This window comes from Oncorhynchus mykiss, chromosome 11 (genome assembly GCF_057628025.1).
Source record: "Oncorhynchus mykiss isolate SJ-2025 chromosome 11, ASM5762802v1, whole genome shotgun sequence".
Classification (NCBI taxonomy): Eukaryota; Metazoa; Chordata; class Actinopteri; order Salmoniformes; family Salmonidae; genus Oncorhynchus; species Oncorhynchus mykiss.
This window is the reverse complement of record NC_143032.1, coordinates 86936739-86952906: the sequence shown is the minus strand read 5'-3', so window position 1 is coordinate 86952906 and position 16168 is coordinate 86936739. Positions and strand designations below refer to the sequence as shown.

At 43.0% G+C, this 16168-nt stretch overlaps 1 long non-coding RNA gene across 1 annotated transcript in view; it reads right to left on the bottom strand.

The window, feature by feature from the left end:
* Positions 1–12686, bottom strand: part of LOC149979905 (uncharacterized) — a 39199-nt gene extending 26513 nt beyond the window's left edge. The window contains exon 1 of the long non-coding RNA XR_016484319.1: positions 12061–12686. This is a non-coding gene — a long non-coding RNA (uncharacterized LOC149979905). The remainder of the gene's footprint in view (positions 1–12060) is intronic.
* Between the last annotated feature and the right edge of the window lie 3482 nt (positions 12687–16168).

Sequence of the window (16168 nt, the reverse complement as noted above, 5' to 3'; positions counted from 1 at the left end):
GATGAGGTAGTTGGATGGGCTGTTTACAGATGGGCTATGTACAGGTGCAGTGACCTGTGAGCTGCTCTGCCAGCTAGTGCTTATAGTTAGAGAGGGAGATATGAGTCTCCAGTTTCAAAGATTTTTGCAATTCGTTCCAGTCATTGGCAGCAGAGAACTGTAAGGAAAGGCGGCCAAAGGAGGAATTGGCTTTGGGGGTGACCAGTGAGATATACCTGCTGGAGCGCGTGCTACGGGTGGGTGCTGCTATGGTGACCAGTGAGCTGAGATAAGGTGGGGATTTAACTAACAAAGACTTATAGATGACCTGGAGCCAGTGGGTTTTGCGACGAGGAGGCTGAAGAAATTCGGGTTGTCACCAAAAACATTCACAAACCTTTACAGATGCACAATCGAGAGCATCCTGTCGGGCTGTATCACCGCCTGGTACGGCAACTGCTCCGCCCACAACCGTAAGGCTCTCCAGATGGAAGTGATGGAAGCAAACTACCTGCCCTCCAGGACACCTACACCACCCGATGTCACAGCAAGGCCAAAAAGATCATCAAGGACAACAACCACCCGAACCACTGCCTGTTCGCCCCGCCATCAACCCGCATCAAAGCTGGGACCGAGAGACTGAAAAACAGCTTCTGTCTCAAGACCATCAGACTGTTAAACAGCCATCAATAACGTAGAGTGGCTGCTGACAACATACTGACTCAAATCTCTAGCCAATTTAATAATGGAACAAATGATGTAATATATTTATCACTTCCACTTTATACAATATTTACATACCCTACATTACTCATCTCATATGTATATACTGTAGTCTATAACATCTACTGCATCTTGCCTATCCCGTTCGGCCATCTCTCATTCACATATTTGTATGTACATATTCTTATTCATTCCTTTAGACTTGTGTGTATAAGGTAGTTGTTGTGAAATTGTTAGGTTAGATTACTTGTTAGATATTACTGCATTGTCGAAATATTATTTTATTTTCTTTGATCCGGCGACTGTGTGATCACGCTCTCGACGTGAGTAAACAGGTTAATGTTGACAAGGCCTCTGGGCCAGACGGATTACCAGGAAGGTTGGTCCAGGCATGTGCTGACCATCTGGCAGGTGTCTTCACTGACATTATCAACGTCTCCCTGTCTGAGTCTGTAATACCAACATGTTCAAGCAGACCACAATAGTCCCTGGGCCCAAGAACACAAAGGTAACCTGCCTAAATGACAACAGACCTGTAACACTCACGTCTGTAGCCATGAAGTGCTTTTAATGGCTGATAACGGCTCACATCAACACCATTATCCCAGAAACCCTAGACCCACTCCAATTTGCATACCACCCTAACAGATCCACAGATGATGCCATCTCTATTGCACTCCACACTGCCCTTTCCCACCTGGACAAAAGGAACACTTATGTGAGAATGCTATTCATTGACTTCAGCTCAGCGTTCAACACCATAGTGCCCTCAAAGCTCCTCACTAAGCTAAGGACCCTGGTACTAAACACCTCCCTCTGCAGCTGAATCCTGGACTTCCTGATGGGCCGCCCCCAGGTGGTAAGGGTAGGTAACAACACATATGCCATGCTGATCCTCAACACTGGAGTCCCTCAGGGGTGTGTGCTTAGTCCCTTCCTGTACTCCCTGTTCACCTACGACTGCCCGGCCAGGCATGACTGCAACACCATCATTAAGTTTGCAGACAACACAACAGTGGTAGGCTTGATTACTGATCACTGACAACGATGAGACAGCCTATAGGGAGGAGGTGTGTGTGTCCATCCCCCCCGGCCAAACCCCTCTTTTACGCATCGCTCTGTTTATCATCTAAATTATCATCTAAACTAATCCTACATGTACATATTACCTCAAATAGCCCGACTAACCACCATGTGCCCCCGCACATTGACCGGTACCACCTGTATTTTGCCTCGCTACTATTATTTTTACACTTTTTTTATTTCTTTACTTATCTATTGTTTACCTAATACCTATTTTTTACTTCAAAACTGCACTGTTGGTTAAGGGCTTGTAAGTAAGCATTTCACTGTAAGGTTGTATTTGGCGCAAGTGACAAAAGTTGATTTGATTTGAGGTTTGGATCATTAACGTAGCATGTTAGGATCATTAATGTAGCATGTTAGGATCATTAACGTAGCAGGTTAGGATCATTAACGTAGCATGTTAGGATCATTAATGTAGCAGGTTAGGATCGTTAACGTAGCAGTTTAGGATAATTAACGTAGCAGGTTAGGATAATTAACGTAGCAGTTTAGGATAATTAACGTAGCAGGTTAGGATAATTAACGTAGCAGGTTAGGATCATTAACATAGCAGGTTAGGATCATTAACGTAGCAGGTTAGGATAATTAACGTAGCAGGTTAGGATCGTTAACGTAGCAGATTAGGATAATTAACGTAGCAGGTTAGGATAATTAACGTAGCAGGTTAGGATCGTTAACGTAGCAGGTTAGGATCGTTAACGTAGCAGTTTAGGATAATTAACGTACCAGGTTAGGATAATTAACGTAGCAGGTTAGGATCGTTAACGTAGCAGGTTAGGATCGTTAACGTAGCAGTTTAGGATAATTAACGTAGCAGGTTAGGATAATTAACGTAGCAGGTTAGGATCGTTAACGTAGCATGTTAGGATAATTAACATAGCAGTTTAGGATAATTAACGTAGCAGGTTAGGATAATTAACGTAGCAGGTTAGGATAATTAACGTAGCAGGTTAGGATAATTAACGTAGCAGGTTAGGATCGTTAACGTAGCATGTTAGGATAATTAACGTAGCAGGTTAGGATAATTAACGTAGCAGGTTAGGATCGTTAACGTAGCAGGTTAGGATCATTAATGTAGCAGGTTAGGATCGTTAACGTAGCAGGTTAGGATCATTAATGTAGCAGGTTAGGATAATTAACGTAGCAGGTTAGGATCATTAACGTAGCAGGTTAGGATCGTTAACGTAGCATGTTAGGATAATTAACGTAGCAGGTTAGGATAATTAACGTAGCAGGTTAGGATCGTTAACGTAGCATGTTAGGATAATTAACGTAGCAGTTTAGGATAATTAACGTAGCAGGTTAGGATAATTAACGTAGCAGGTTAGGATCGTTAACGTAGCAGGTTAGGATCATTAATGTAGCAGGTTAGGATCGTTAACGTAGCAGGTTAGGATCATTAACGTAGCAGGTTAGGATCATTAACGTAGCAGGTTAGGATCATTAACGTAGCAGGTTAGGATCGTTAACGTAGCATGTTAGGATAATTAACGTAGCAGGTTAGGATAATTAACGTAGCAGGTTAGGATCGTTAACGTAGCATGTTAGGATAATTAACGTAGCAGTTTAGGATAATTAACGTAGCAGGTTAGGATAATTAACGTAGCAGGTTAGGATAATTAACGTAGCAGGTTAGGATAATTAACGTAGCAGGTTAGGATCGTTAACGTAGCATGTTAGGATAATTAACGTAGCAGGTTAGGATAATTAACGTAGCAGGTTAGGATCGTTAACGTAGCAGGTTAGGATCATTAATGTAGCAGGTTAGGATCGTTAACGTAGCAGGTTAGGATCATTAATGTAGCAGGTTAGGATAATTAACGTAGCAGGTTAGGATCGTTAACGTAGCAGGTTAGGATCGTTAACGTAGCAGGTTAGGATCATTAATGTAGCAGGTTAGGATCGTTAACGTAGCAGGTTAGGATCATTAATGTAGCAGGTTAGGATAATTAACGTAGCAGGTTAGGATCATTAATGTAGCAGGTTAGGATCGTTAACGTAGCAGGTTAGGATCATTAATGTAGCAGGTTAGGATAATTAACGTAGCAGTTTAGGATAATTAACGTAGCAGGTTAGGATCGTTAACGTAGCAGGTTAGGATCATTAACGTAGCAGGTTAGGATCGTTAACGTAGATCTTCATGGGCTATACTCAGCAAACGTTGATTTGATTTGAGGTTAGGATCGTTAACGTAGCAGGTTAGGATCGTTAACGTAGCATGTTAGGATCATTAATGTAGCAGGTTAGGATAATTAACGTAGCAGGTTAGGATCGTTAACATAGCAGTTTAGGATCATTAACGTAGCAGGTTAGGATCGTTAACGTAGATCTTCATGGGCTATACTCAGCAAACGTTGATTTGATTTGAGGTTAGGATCATTAATGTAGCAGGTTAGGATCGTTAACGTAGCAGTTTAGGATCATTAACGTAGCAGGTTAGGATAATTAACGTAGCAGTTTAGGATAATTAACGTAGCAGGTTAGGATAATTAACGTAGCAGGTTAGGATCATTAACATAGCAGGTTAGGATCATTAACGTAGCAGGTTAGGATAATTAACGTAGCAGGTTAGGATCGTTAACGTAGCAGTTTAGGATAATTAACGTAGCAGGTTAGGATAATTAACGTAGCAGGTTAGGATCGTTAACGTAGCAGGTTAGGATCGTTAACGTAGCAGTTTAGGATAATTAACGTACCAGGTTAGGATAATTAACGTAGCAGGTTAGGATCGTTAACGTAGCAGGTTAGGATCGTTAACGTAGCAGTTTAGGATAATTAACGTAGCAGGTTAGGATAATTAACGTAGCAGGTTAGGATCGTTAACGTAGCATGTTAGGATAATTAACATAGCAGTTTAGGATAATTAACGTAGCAGGTTAGGATAATTAACGTAGCAGGTTAGGATAATTAACGTAGCAGGTTAGGATAATTAACGTAGCAGGTTAGGATCGTTAACGTAGCATGTTAGGATAATTAACGTAGCAGGTTAGGATAATTAACGTAGCAGGTTAGGATCGTTAACGTAGCAGGTTAGGATCATTAATGTAGCAGGTTAGGATCGTTAACGTAGCAGGTTAGGATCATTAATGTAGCAGGTTAGGATAATTAACGTAGCAGGTTAGGATCATTAACGTAGCAGGTTAGGATCGTTAACGTAGCATGTTAGGATAATTAACGTAGCAGGTTAGGATAATTAACGTAGCAGGTTAGGATCGTTAACGTAGCATGTTAGGATAATTAACGTAGCATGTTAGGATCATTAATGTAGCAGGTTAGGATAATTAACGTAGCAGGTTAGGATCGTTAACGTAGCAGGTTAGGATCATTAATGTAGCAGGTTAGGATCGTTAACGTAGCAGGTTAGGATCATTAACGTAGCAGGTTAGGATCATTAACGTAGCAGGTTAGGATCACTAACGTAGCAGGTTAGGATCATTAACGTAGCATGTTAGGATAATTAACGTAGCAGGTTAGGATAATTAACGTAGCAGGTTAGGATAATTAACGTAGCAGGTTAGGATCGTTAACGTAGCATGTTAGGATAATTAACGTAGCAGGTTAGGATAATTAACGTAGCAGGTTAGGATCGTTAACGTAGCATGTTAGGATAATTAACGTAGCAGTTTAGGATAATTAACGTAGCAGGTTAGGATAATTAACGTAGCAGGTTAGGATAATTAATGTAGCAGGTTAGGATAATTAACGTAGCAGGTTAGGATCGTTAACGTAGCATGTTAGGATAATTAACGTAGCAGGTTAGGATAATTAACGTAGCAGGTTAGGATCGTTAACGTAGCAGGTTAGGATCATTAATGTAGCAGGTTAGGATCGTTAACGTAGCAGGTTAGGATCATTAATGTAGCAGGTTAGGATAATTAACGTAGCAGGTTAGGATCGTTAACGTAGCAGGTTAGGATCGTTAACGTAGCAGGTTAGGATCATTAATGTAGCAGGTTAGGATCGTTAACGTAGCAGGTTAGGATCATTAATGTAGCAGGTTAGGATAATTAACGTAGCAGGTTAGGATCGTTAATGTAGCAGGTTAGGATCGTTAACGTAGCAGGTTAGGATCATTAATGTAGCAGGTTAGGATCGTTAACGTAGCAGGTTAGGATCATTAATGTAGCAGGTTAGGATAATTAACGTAGCAGTTTAGGATAATTAACGTAGCAGGTTAGGATCGTTAACGTAGCAGGTTAGGATCATTAACGTAGCAGGTTAGGATCATTAATGTAGCAGGTTAGGATCGTTAACGTAGCAGGTTAGGATCATTAATGTAGCAGGTTAGGATAATTAACGTAGCAGTTTAGGATAATTAACGTAGCAGGTTAGGATCGTTCACGTAGCAGGTTAGGATCATTAACGTAGCAGGTTAGGATCGTTAACGTAGATCTTCATGGGCTATACTCAGCAAACGTTGATTTGATTTGAGGTTAGGATCGTTAACGTAGCAGGTTAGGATCGTTAACGTAGCATGTTAGGATCATTAATGTAGCAGGTTAGGATAATTAACGTAGCAGGTTAGGATCGTTAACATAGCAGTTTAGGATCATTAACGTAGCAGGTTAGGATCGTTAACGTAGATCTTCATGGGCTATACTCGGCCTTGTCTCAGGATAGTAAGTTGGTGGTTTAAAGATATCCCTCTAGTGGTGTGGGAGCTGTGCTTTGGCAAAGTGGGTGGGGTTTTATCCTGCCTGTTTGGCCCTGTCTGGGGTATTGTCTGACAGGACCACAGTGTCTCCTGACCCCTCCTGTCTCCGCCTCCAGTATTTATGCTGCAGTAGTTTATGTGTCGGGGGGCTAGGGTCAGTCTGTTATACCTGGAGTATTTCTCCTGTCTTATCCGGTGTCCTGTGTGAATTTAAGTATGCTCCCTCTAATTCTCTTTCTCTCCCTCTCCCTCCCCTCCCGGAGGACCTGAGCCCTAGGACCATGCCTCAGGACTACCTGACCTGGTGACTCCTTGCTGTCCCCAGTCCACCTGGCCGTGCTGATGCTCCAGTTTCAACTGTTCTGCCTGCGGCTATGGAACCCTGACCTGTTCGCCGGACGTGCTACCTGTCCCAGAACCTGCTGTTTTCAACTCTCTCTCCGTACTGCACCTGCTGGCTCTAAATCTGATTACTTGGCTTTGAAAAGCCAACTGACATTTACTGCTGAGGTGCTGACCTGTTGCACCCTCTACAACCACTGTGATTATTATTATTATTTGACCATGCTGGTCATCTATGAACATTTGAACATCTTGGCCATGTTCTGTTATAATCTCCACCCGGCACAGCCAGAAGAGGACTGGCCACCCCTCATAGCCTGGTTCCTCTCTAGGTTTCTTCCTAGGTTTTGGCCTTTCTAGGGAGTTTTTCCTAGCCACCGTGCTTCTACACCTGCATTGCTTGCTGTTTGGGGGTTTAGGCTGGGTTTCTGTACTGCACTTTGTGACCATGGCTGATGTAAAAAGGGCTATATAAATACATTTGATTGTTTTTTGGGATTCAAGACCAAAAAAATACATTAAAAAAAAAGACTGCCGTTCGGGATAGAACCATAAAAAGACGCCGAAAAGACGTGTTTTACATAAATGCAAATAGCCATGTCTAGGCAGTAATAGCCAGGGTCCGGTTTCCCGACAGCAATGGAACTAAAGCTTACAAGTGTTTTAACGTTTCTATAATGACTGAAGAACTCACATGCATTTCCAAAAACATCACTTAGAGAGAACTTTCCATGGGGGTGCGTACATCGACCTTAGGGTTTAACCTGTATGACGTACAAATCACATTATTGTGGGAGCACTATAAGAGTATGAATTAAGGTTGTTTGAGAAGGGTTGAGTCCTAATCGACCTGCATACACATTGTTTGAACTACAGTAGACCAACATACTGTAGTAGGTCAAAGCTGTGTGCCGGAAAACCTTGGTGCTCGTGAATTCTCTTTCTTTTTCGTACTTCAGAACTTAAAATTTTGCATTTATTTTTTAGTAGATGTAAACCATCCCCCCCCCAGGGTTTACGGTGGAGTGAAGGAATGCTCCCCGTCCCCCTCTCTGGTATAGGGTTCCCTTTGTACGGATGCCAAGGGTCTGGAGTCACGTCCCATCTCGGGTGTCTGTGGAAAAGGCCTGAACAAAAGAAATAAGAAGGAACCCAAGCAGCTCTGTGTGTGTGTGTGTATGTGTGTGTGTGTGTGTGTGTGTGTGTGTGTGTGTGTGTGTGTGTGTGTGTGTGTGTGTGTGTGTGTGTAGGTTCGGTTCCTCTCCCTGGCAACGTCTCCTAAAACTCCTTTCCACCCCCTGCTAGTTCCATGGTGTCCACTGGGTTAGGTCTATGATGCTAGCTCCATGGTGTCCACTGGGTTAGGTCTATGATGCTAGCCCCATGGTGCCCTATGTGTTAGGTCTATGATGCTAGCCCCATGGTGGCCTATGTGTTAGGTCTATGATGCTAGCTCCATGGTGTCCACTGTGTTAGGTCTATGATGCTAGCTCCATGGTGTCCACTGTGTTAGGTCTATGGTGCTAGCTCCACAGCGTCCACTGTGTTAGGTCTATGGTACTAGCTCCATGGTGTCCACTGTGTTAGGCCTATGATGCTAGCTCCATGGTATGTGTAATAATGCAGTTGATTACTGTATGCGAGTATGTAATTTAGAGAACACCTGGAAATGACAATATGCAAGTGTTATTTCATAAAAATAGTGTTGAGTCACTTTAAAACGAGTCATACAGACCCTATATTAAATAACAAGGTTCCTGATGACATTCTTCACTACTAATATAGTGCACTAAATACGGAAGGAGTGTGCCATTTAGCAGCCTTAAAGTTGCGATGAGGGTTGGACCTGCATCTGCCTCTCAGCCCCTATCATCATCATCATCTGATCTGAGCAGATACACTTGCCCAACACACACACACACAGACCTACCTACCTCCTCACCAGCCGTCGTCACCAGTAGAGTAATTGCGCTAGCTTACTAGTTAGCTAGCTAGCTTTGCACACTCTTTGCACACATTTTTTACTAGTACTGTGTGTAGTTGTTGGTTGTCACAGAGCGCTGGTGAATTTCTCTGTGGGAACATTACCAATTCTCTCTATGCCTCCCTACCACTCTCCTCTCTTCAGGCTAGGTATATCCTGAAGCAGTGGAGTGGGCTATTATCTATTATAGACAAGGGGGAGTCAGGTTCCTCCCTCCCTCCGGCCCTCAGCTAGTGAGTCACTCCATTTACTCCAATCAATACCAGTGTCTGTGTACAAACTCCACCCTGGCAGAGCCACTCTGTCAAGCTCCATACGGCTGTCTGAGGGATCTTTCCCTGTTTCTGTAGTACCACCCTGGCAGAGCCACTCTGTCAGGCTCCATACGGCTGTCTCAGGGATCTGTCCCTGTTTCTGTAGTACCACCCTGGCAGAGCCACTCTGTCAGGCTCCATACGGCTGTCTCAGGGATCTGTCCCTGTTTCTGTAGTACTGTAACCATCAAGTCACTCCACCCTGGCAGAGCCACTCTGTCATGCTCCAAACAGCTGTCTTCCGGGGCTCAGGTGGTCTGGTGGAGGGAGGGAGGTGTGATGGATGAGGGAGCGCAAACACACCAGACAGGGAGACAGGGAGTTCCATGCGGGCTGCATGGCAGGCAGAGGCAGCTGCTGGTAGGCTAAAGTTACAGGGTGACAAGGTAAAGATACGGCCACAGTTGAAGGAACACAGATGTTAATAATATTCTGGGAAATGTTTTTTCTTGCTTAAACCTGTGATGAAAGAATCAACCACCATTTAGTTTGTGATTCCACCTGTACTCCCTCTGATAGATGGGACCAGCGGTAGCTCCTATGATGACAACACTGCAGAAGTTGCTGTCTGCTTTTTGTTTCAGTCGAGAGGGAGAGGCGCAAATATATCCACAGATACTCTACATTCGCTTATTTCTGAAGTGAGAGTGGCTTATCTTGAGATATGTTGGGGTAGACAGGCAGACAGACAGATGGGCAGACAGGCAGACTATATAGTCTCACGTTTCCATGCTGCCCATACACTCACGTTTCACAGGGAAATATGACAGACATCAATGGGCCAGATCTACTGTGGCATCTCATGGTGTACAACAGGCTCAGAGCCAGATGTTTTTTCAAGGCTCAGACCTCTGATTACACGCCTGCTACTTCTAGGGCACTTTGCTTTAAACTTTCATTCTCCTTCCATTTTACCACAAAATCAAGAATGTATACTTATTTTTCCAAATTTAACAACTGGGGAAAAGATTAAACGTTCAATTAGAAGTTATTAGGGGGGGGGGGGGGGGGAATTATTATGCAATAGATGCGAAATGGCATTCTGAGATAACATCACTAAAGTTAGACACACTTCATACACATACAGTGGGGAAAAAAAGTATTTAGTCAGCCACCGATTGTGCAAGTTCTCCCACTTAAAAAGATGAGAGAGGCCTGTAATTTTCATCATAGGTACACTTCAACTATGACAGACAAAATGAGATTTTTTTTTTTTCCAGAAAATCACATTGTAGGATTTTTAATGAATTTATTTGCGAATTATGGTGGAAAATAAGTATTTGGTCAATAACAAAAGTTTCTCAATACTTTGTTATATACCCTTTATTGGCAATGACAGAGGTCAAACATTTTCTGTAAGTCTTCACAAGGTATTCACACACTGTTGCTGGTATTTTGGCCCATTCCTCCATGCAGATCTCCTCTAGAGCAGTGATGTTTCGGGGCTGTTGCTGGGCAACACGGACTTTCAACTCCCTCCAAAGATTTTCTATGGGGTTGAGATCTGGAGACTGGCTAGGCCACTCCAGGACCTTGAAATGCTTCTTACGAAGCCACTCCTTCGTTGCCCGGGCGGTGTGTTTGGGATCATTGTCATGCTGAAAGACCCAGCCACGTTTCATCTTCAATGCCCTTGCTGATGGAAGGAGGTTTTCACTCAAAATCTCACGATACATGGCCCAATTCATTCTTTCCTTTACACGGATCAGTCGTCCTGGTCCCTTTGCAGAAAAACAGCCCTAAAGCATGATGTTTCCACCCCCATGCTTCACAGTAGATATGGTGTTCTTTGGATGCAACTCAGCATTCTTTGTCCTCCAAACATGACGAGTGGAGTTTTTACCAAAAAGTTATATTTTGGTTTCATCTGACCATATGACATTCTCCCAATCTTCTTCTGGATCATCCAAATGCTCTCTAGCAAACTTCATACAGGCCTGGACATGTACTGGCTTGAGCAGGGGGACACATCTGGCACTGCAGGATTTGAGTCCCTGGCGGCGTAATGTGTTACTGATGGTAGGCTTTGTTACTTTGGTCCCAGCTCTCTGCAGGTCATTCACCTGGCCCCCCCGTGTGGTTCTGGGATTTTTGCTCACCATTCTTGTGATAATTTTGACCCCAAGGAGTGAGAATTGCGTGGAGCCCCAGATCGAGGGAGATTATCTTCCATTTCCTAATAATTTCTCCCACAGTTGATTTCTTCAAACCAAGCTGCTTACCTATTGCAGATTCAGTCTTCCCAGCCTGGTGCAGGTCTTCAATTTTGTTTCTGGTGTCCTTTGACAGCTCTTTAGTGGATAGTGGAGTGTGACTGTTTGAGGTAGTGGACAGGTGTCTTTTATACTGATAACAAGTTCAAACAGGTGCGATTAATACAGGTAATGAGTGGAGGACAGAGGAGCCTCTTAAAGAAGAAGTTATGTCTGTGAGAGCCAGAAATCTTGCTTGTTTGTAGGTGACCATACTTATTTTCCACCATAATTTGCAAATAAATTCATAAAAAAATCCTACAATGTGATTTTCTGGATTTTTAATTTTTTGTCTGTCATAGTTGAATTGTACCTATGATGAAAATTACAGGCCTCTCTCATCTTTTTAAGTGCGAGAACTTGCACAATTGGTGGCTGACTAAATACTTTTTTGTCCCACTGTAAATTAATGTTAGCTAGCAAGCCATCCAACTACCTCACCTCAGCTAACGTTAGCTAGCTAACAACAAGTTAGACATGTCACGTTAACGTTAGCTAGCGAGCTAAAAAAATTAACTATAATTCCAATCCATAGATTAATGTTACTAGCAATACAAACCGATTGTCATAGCAAGCTAAAGTTAACCAAATAACGTTAGGTTCATTGTTAGTTAGCTAGCCAGTTTCTAACGTCAGCTAGCTAGCTAACAGTATGCTTTAGCTTGCAATGAAAGCAACTTTCTGACTAAATTAGAAACTTCTATGAAAATATAGCTAGATTCTTACCCCTTATATCAGACATCCTGTGTTGTTTCCGTTTAGTTTGCACAGCTTGTTTGGCCTGTTTTGTTCCACTGATTTCAAAATGTGTTATGAAATGAGAGAGAGTCAGCATTGTATCGTCATCCAGAAAGTAGTCCATCACAACTTTTTCCCACTAAACCTTTGTCAACAGCGCCTGATAAATTCAGGGCAGCAATGTTCGTGAGATTTTCAGTTCTCCGTGGTTGACATAATATATTTTGAAAAAACTGCGGAAGAAAGGATTATTATGCATTACGAGCAGCTAATTTTATAGATTCAAGATGCAACACTGCAGACCAATCCAAACTCATCTCTAGGCATGTCCAGCCCACTCATTATCTCAGCCAATCATGGCTAGCGGGAAGGTTGCTGACTTTTTCTGTGGCTGAACCAACTAGGCTCGTAATTTAACCATTGTATTTGTATTTACAGATGACATACAAGTTTGATAATAAGGCACATGAAAATTCACATGTTCAAGAAGACAACAACAAAAATCTTTTCACCTTACAAAAGGCTCTCCTGTGAAATCGTGACTTGAGACATACGCCTAGTTTCCTGAATCGGGTCACATATAAAGATTGTAGTAATTATTTATAAAGCTAGAGTTTAAGGTAATGCAACTAAAGTGTAATTTTTGTAGAGTTTAGCTTGTAGACATTTTTTTGTAGTTTGAATTGATTGTAGTAGATAATGTAGTTTTAGTGTAGTTTTTCCCTGTCTGTGTAGTTTATAGTTGCGGAGTGCAGTTGGTGTAGTTTATTGTGTTAAAGAGTACTTTAGGTAGTTGGTGTAGTTTATTGTTTTGGAGTGTAGTTTGTGTAGTTGGTGTAATTTATTGTTTTAGAGTGTACTTTAGGTAGTTGGTGTAGTTTATTGTTTTGGAGTGTAGTTTGTGTAGTTGGTGTAATTTCTTGTTTTAGAGTGTACTTTAGGTAGTTTGTCTAGTTTATTGTTTTAGAGTGTACTTTAGGTAGTTTGTCTAGTTTATTGTTTTGGAGTGTAGTTTGTGTAGTTGGTGTAGTTTATTGTTTTAGAGTGTACTTTAGGTAGTTGGTGTAGTTTATTGTTTTGGAGTGTAGTTTGTGTAGTTGGTGTAGTTTGTTGTTTTAGAGTGTAGTTTAGGTAGTTGGTGTAGTTTGTTGTTTTAGAGTGTAGTTTAGGTAGTTGGTGTAGTTTGTTTTAGTGTAGTTTGTGCAGTTTATATTTTGAGCGTAGTTTGTAATTGGTGTAGTTTAGAGGGTAATTTGTGTATTTTATATTTCTAGAGCAAAGTTTGTTGTAGTTTTCAAATGTAGTTTGTGTATTTGATGTACTTTTAGAGTGTAGTTTATAGCTTTAGAGTACAGTTTGTGTTAATTTATAGTTTTAGAGTGTGGTTTATAGTTTGAGTGTAGTTTACAGTTTTAGATTGTTGTCTGTATAACTGGTGTAGTTTTAGAGTGTAGTTTGTGTTGTTTGGTTTTCCTTGGTCAGCTGTCTTTATCTCTGGGTCTTCCAGTCTGCTTGGCCTTGTGCTCTCCTAACTGCCCCCCCCCCCCCCCCCCTCTAACTGCCCCCCCTCCATTTTTATAAGTAGGGAATGGAATGATTTAGACATTTGGACCTGCATTACGACTGGGGCCAAATCTGGGCCTGTGTCCCAAATGGCAACATATTCCCTACATTGGCCCCTAAGGCCCTGGTCAAAAGTAGTGTGAGTAATAGGGTCCCACATGGAATGCAGTCCTGATGTTTTCATGGTAGGGTGATTTTGGTTGGCATTTAAATGATTAGCCCAAAAATTTGCCCTTCATGAAAAAAAATCTTGGATCATGGTTGCTTTCCCACAAAACAACACATATCTTTTCATTCTCTCCCTAGTTGGTGATTATGAGAATAAATCCTCCTTGAATAGAATGACTTTGATTGGATTTCAGTTATTTTTGTTTATTTTCTTCGTAGTATTTGTATGTGCATAACATTTCAGCACGGTGCCTATATTTGACCGATGATGAAAGCATTATCATCCTGAAACAATAATGAAAATATTTATTTAATTTTTATTTTCTCCCAAAATAAAACGGTCTCTAACTGTCCCAGCTATCTGTAGAGGGAACTGAACTATGCCCTGGCCTGATGCCAGAGCTAAATTCTAAATACGTCCCTTATGTTTCCAATAGAAACAGTCCTTAGAGCACGCGGCTAAATATACACAGAACAGCTCTCTCCGAGCAGAGTGCACAGTAGTTTGTTAAAGTATGTTTATTTAAGTATGTTTGTTTAAGAATGTTTGTTAAAGTATGTTTATTTAAGAACGAACACTTCTTAACAAGTCTGTCTACCATCAAGTGGCCGTGTGTTGGTGTTGTCACCCCGGGTTAACCTCAAATGAACAGCAGCACACAATCAGTCCTATAGTATATTATTTAACATGTCTAACTAGGTATTATATTACCTTAGTCTCACATGGCTTAGCAGTGTTTAGAAAGAGTAGGCTAATCAGAAGAAAATACATCTTGAAGGATTCTATATCTAGTTATGTCAAATGGCTACATTAGGGGCCGGGCTGCATTAGGGGCTGCATTAGGGGCCGGGCTGCAATAGGGGCCGGGCTGCATTAGGGGCCGGGCTGCATTAGGGGCTGCATTAGGGGCCGGGCTACATTAGGGGCCGGGCTACATTAGGGGCCGGGCTGCATTAGGGGCCGGGATACATTAGGGGCCAGGCTGCGTTAGGGGCCGGGCTGCACGAGGCTGATGGGACCAGGAGTTACATTTGTATTTCACCTTTATTTTTTAACAGGGAAGACATATTGAGAACTAGATCCCTTTTAACACATGTGCCCTGAATACACAACATAGAAATACACATTAACCCCTCCCCCCTCCCAAATAATAATACAAGTAATTCATTATTTTTTACAATTATTTTTAGGGGGCATTTATGTTGTATACCGAATGCATTTGGTAAGTATTCAGACCCTTCCAATGTTCCACATTTTGCTACGTTACAGCTTTATTGGTTTTATATTTTTTTTAACTAGGCAAGTCAGTTAAGAACAAATTCTTATTTACAATCACGGCCTATGTGGTGGGTTAACTGCCTTGTTCAGAGGCTAGCTCAGTTTAGGGAAGAGATTCTCTGGTTGCTAGCTCAGTTTAGGGAAGAGATTCTCTGGTTGCTAGCTCAGTTTAGGGAAGAGATTCTCTGGCTGCTAGCTCAGTTTAGGGAAGAGATTCTCTGGCTGCTAGCTCAGTTTAGGGAAGAGATTCTCTGTCTCCTAGCTCAGTTTAGGGAAGAGATTCTCTGTCTCCTAGCTCAGTTTAGGGAAGAGATTCTCTGGTTGCTAGCTCAGTTTAGGGAAGGGACTCAGAGACAACGATTGACAGTTGCCTCTGATTGAGAACCACACCCGGCCAAACAACAAAAAAATCCAAAACATAGACAATGAACATAGAATGCCCACCCTAGTCACACCCTGGCCTAACCAAAATAGAGAATAAAAGCCTCTCTATGGCCAGGGCGTGACAGTACCCCCCCCTAAGGTGCGGACTCCGGCCGCAAAACCTGACTAAAGGGGAGGGTCTAGGTGGGCCTTCTTTATTGCGGCGGCTCTGGTGCGGGACGTGGACAGGCGGGCGACTCTGGCAGCGGGCCCCGGACAGGCGGGCGACTCTGGCAGCGGGCCCCGGACAGGCGGGCGACTCTGGCAGCGGGCCCCGGACAGGCGGGCGACTCTGGCAGCGGGCCCCGGACAGGCGGGCGACTCTGGCAGCGGGCCCCGGACAGGCGGGCGACTCTGGCAGCGCCGGACAGGCACAGGACCCACCAGGCTGGGGAGACATACAGACAGCCTCTTCCTTGGCCAAGGAACCGGATACACAGTGTCGTGGAGGCGCACTGGCAGTCTCGAGTGCAGAGCTGGCCCCACCCGTTCTGGCTGGATGCCAGCTCCCACCCGGCAAATGCGGGATGCTGGCACCGAGCACACCGGCCTATGAATGCTCGGCCGAGACACAGGGCGCATCACCCCATAGCACGGGGCCTGACCAATCTCATGCTCGCCACGGTAAGCACGGGAAGTGGGCTCAGGTCTCCAACCTGACTC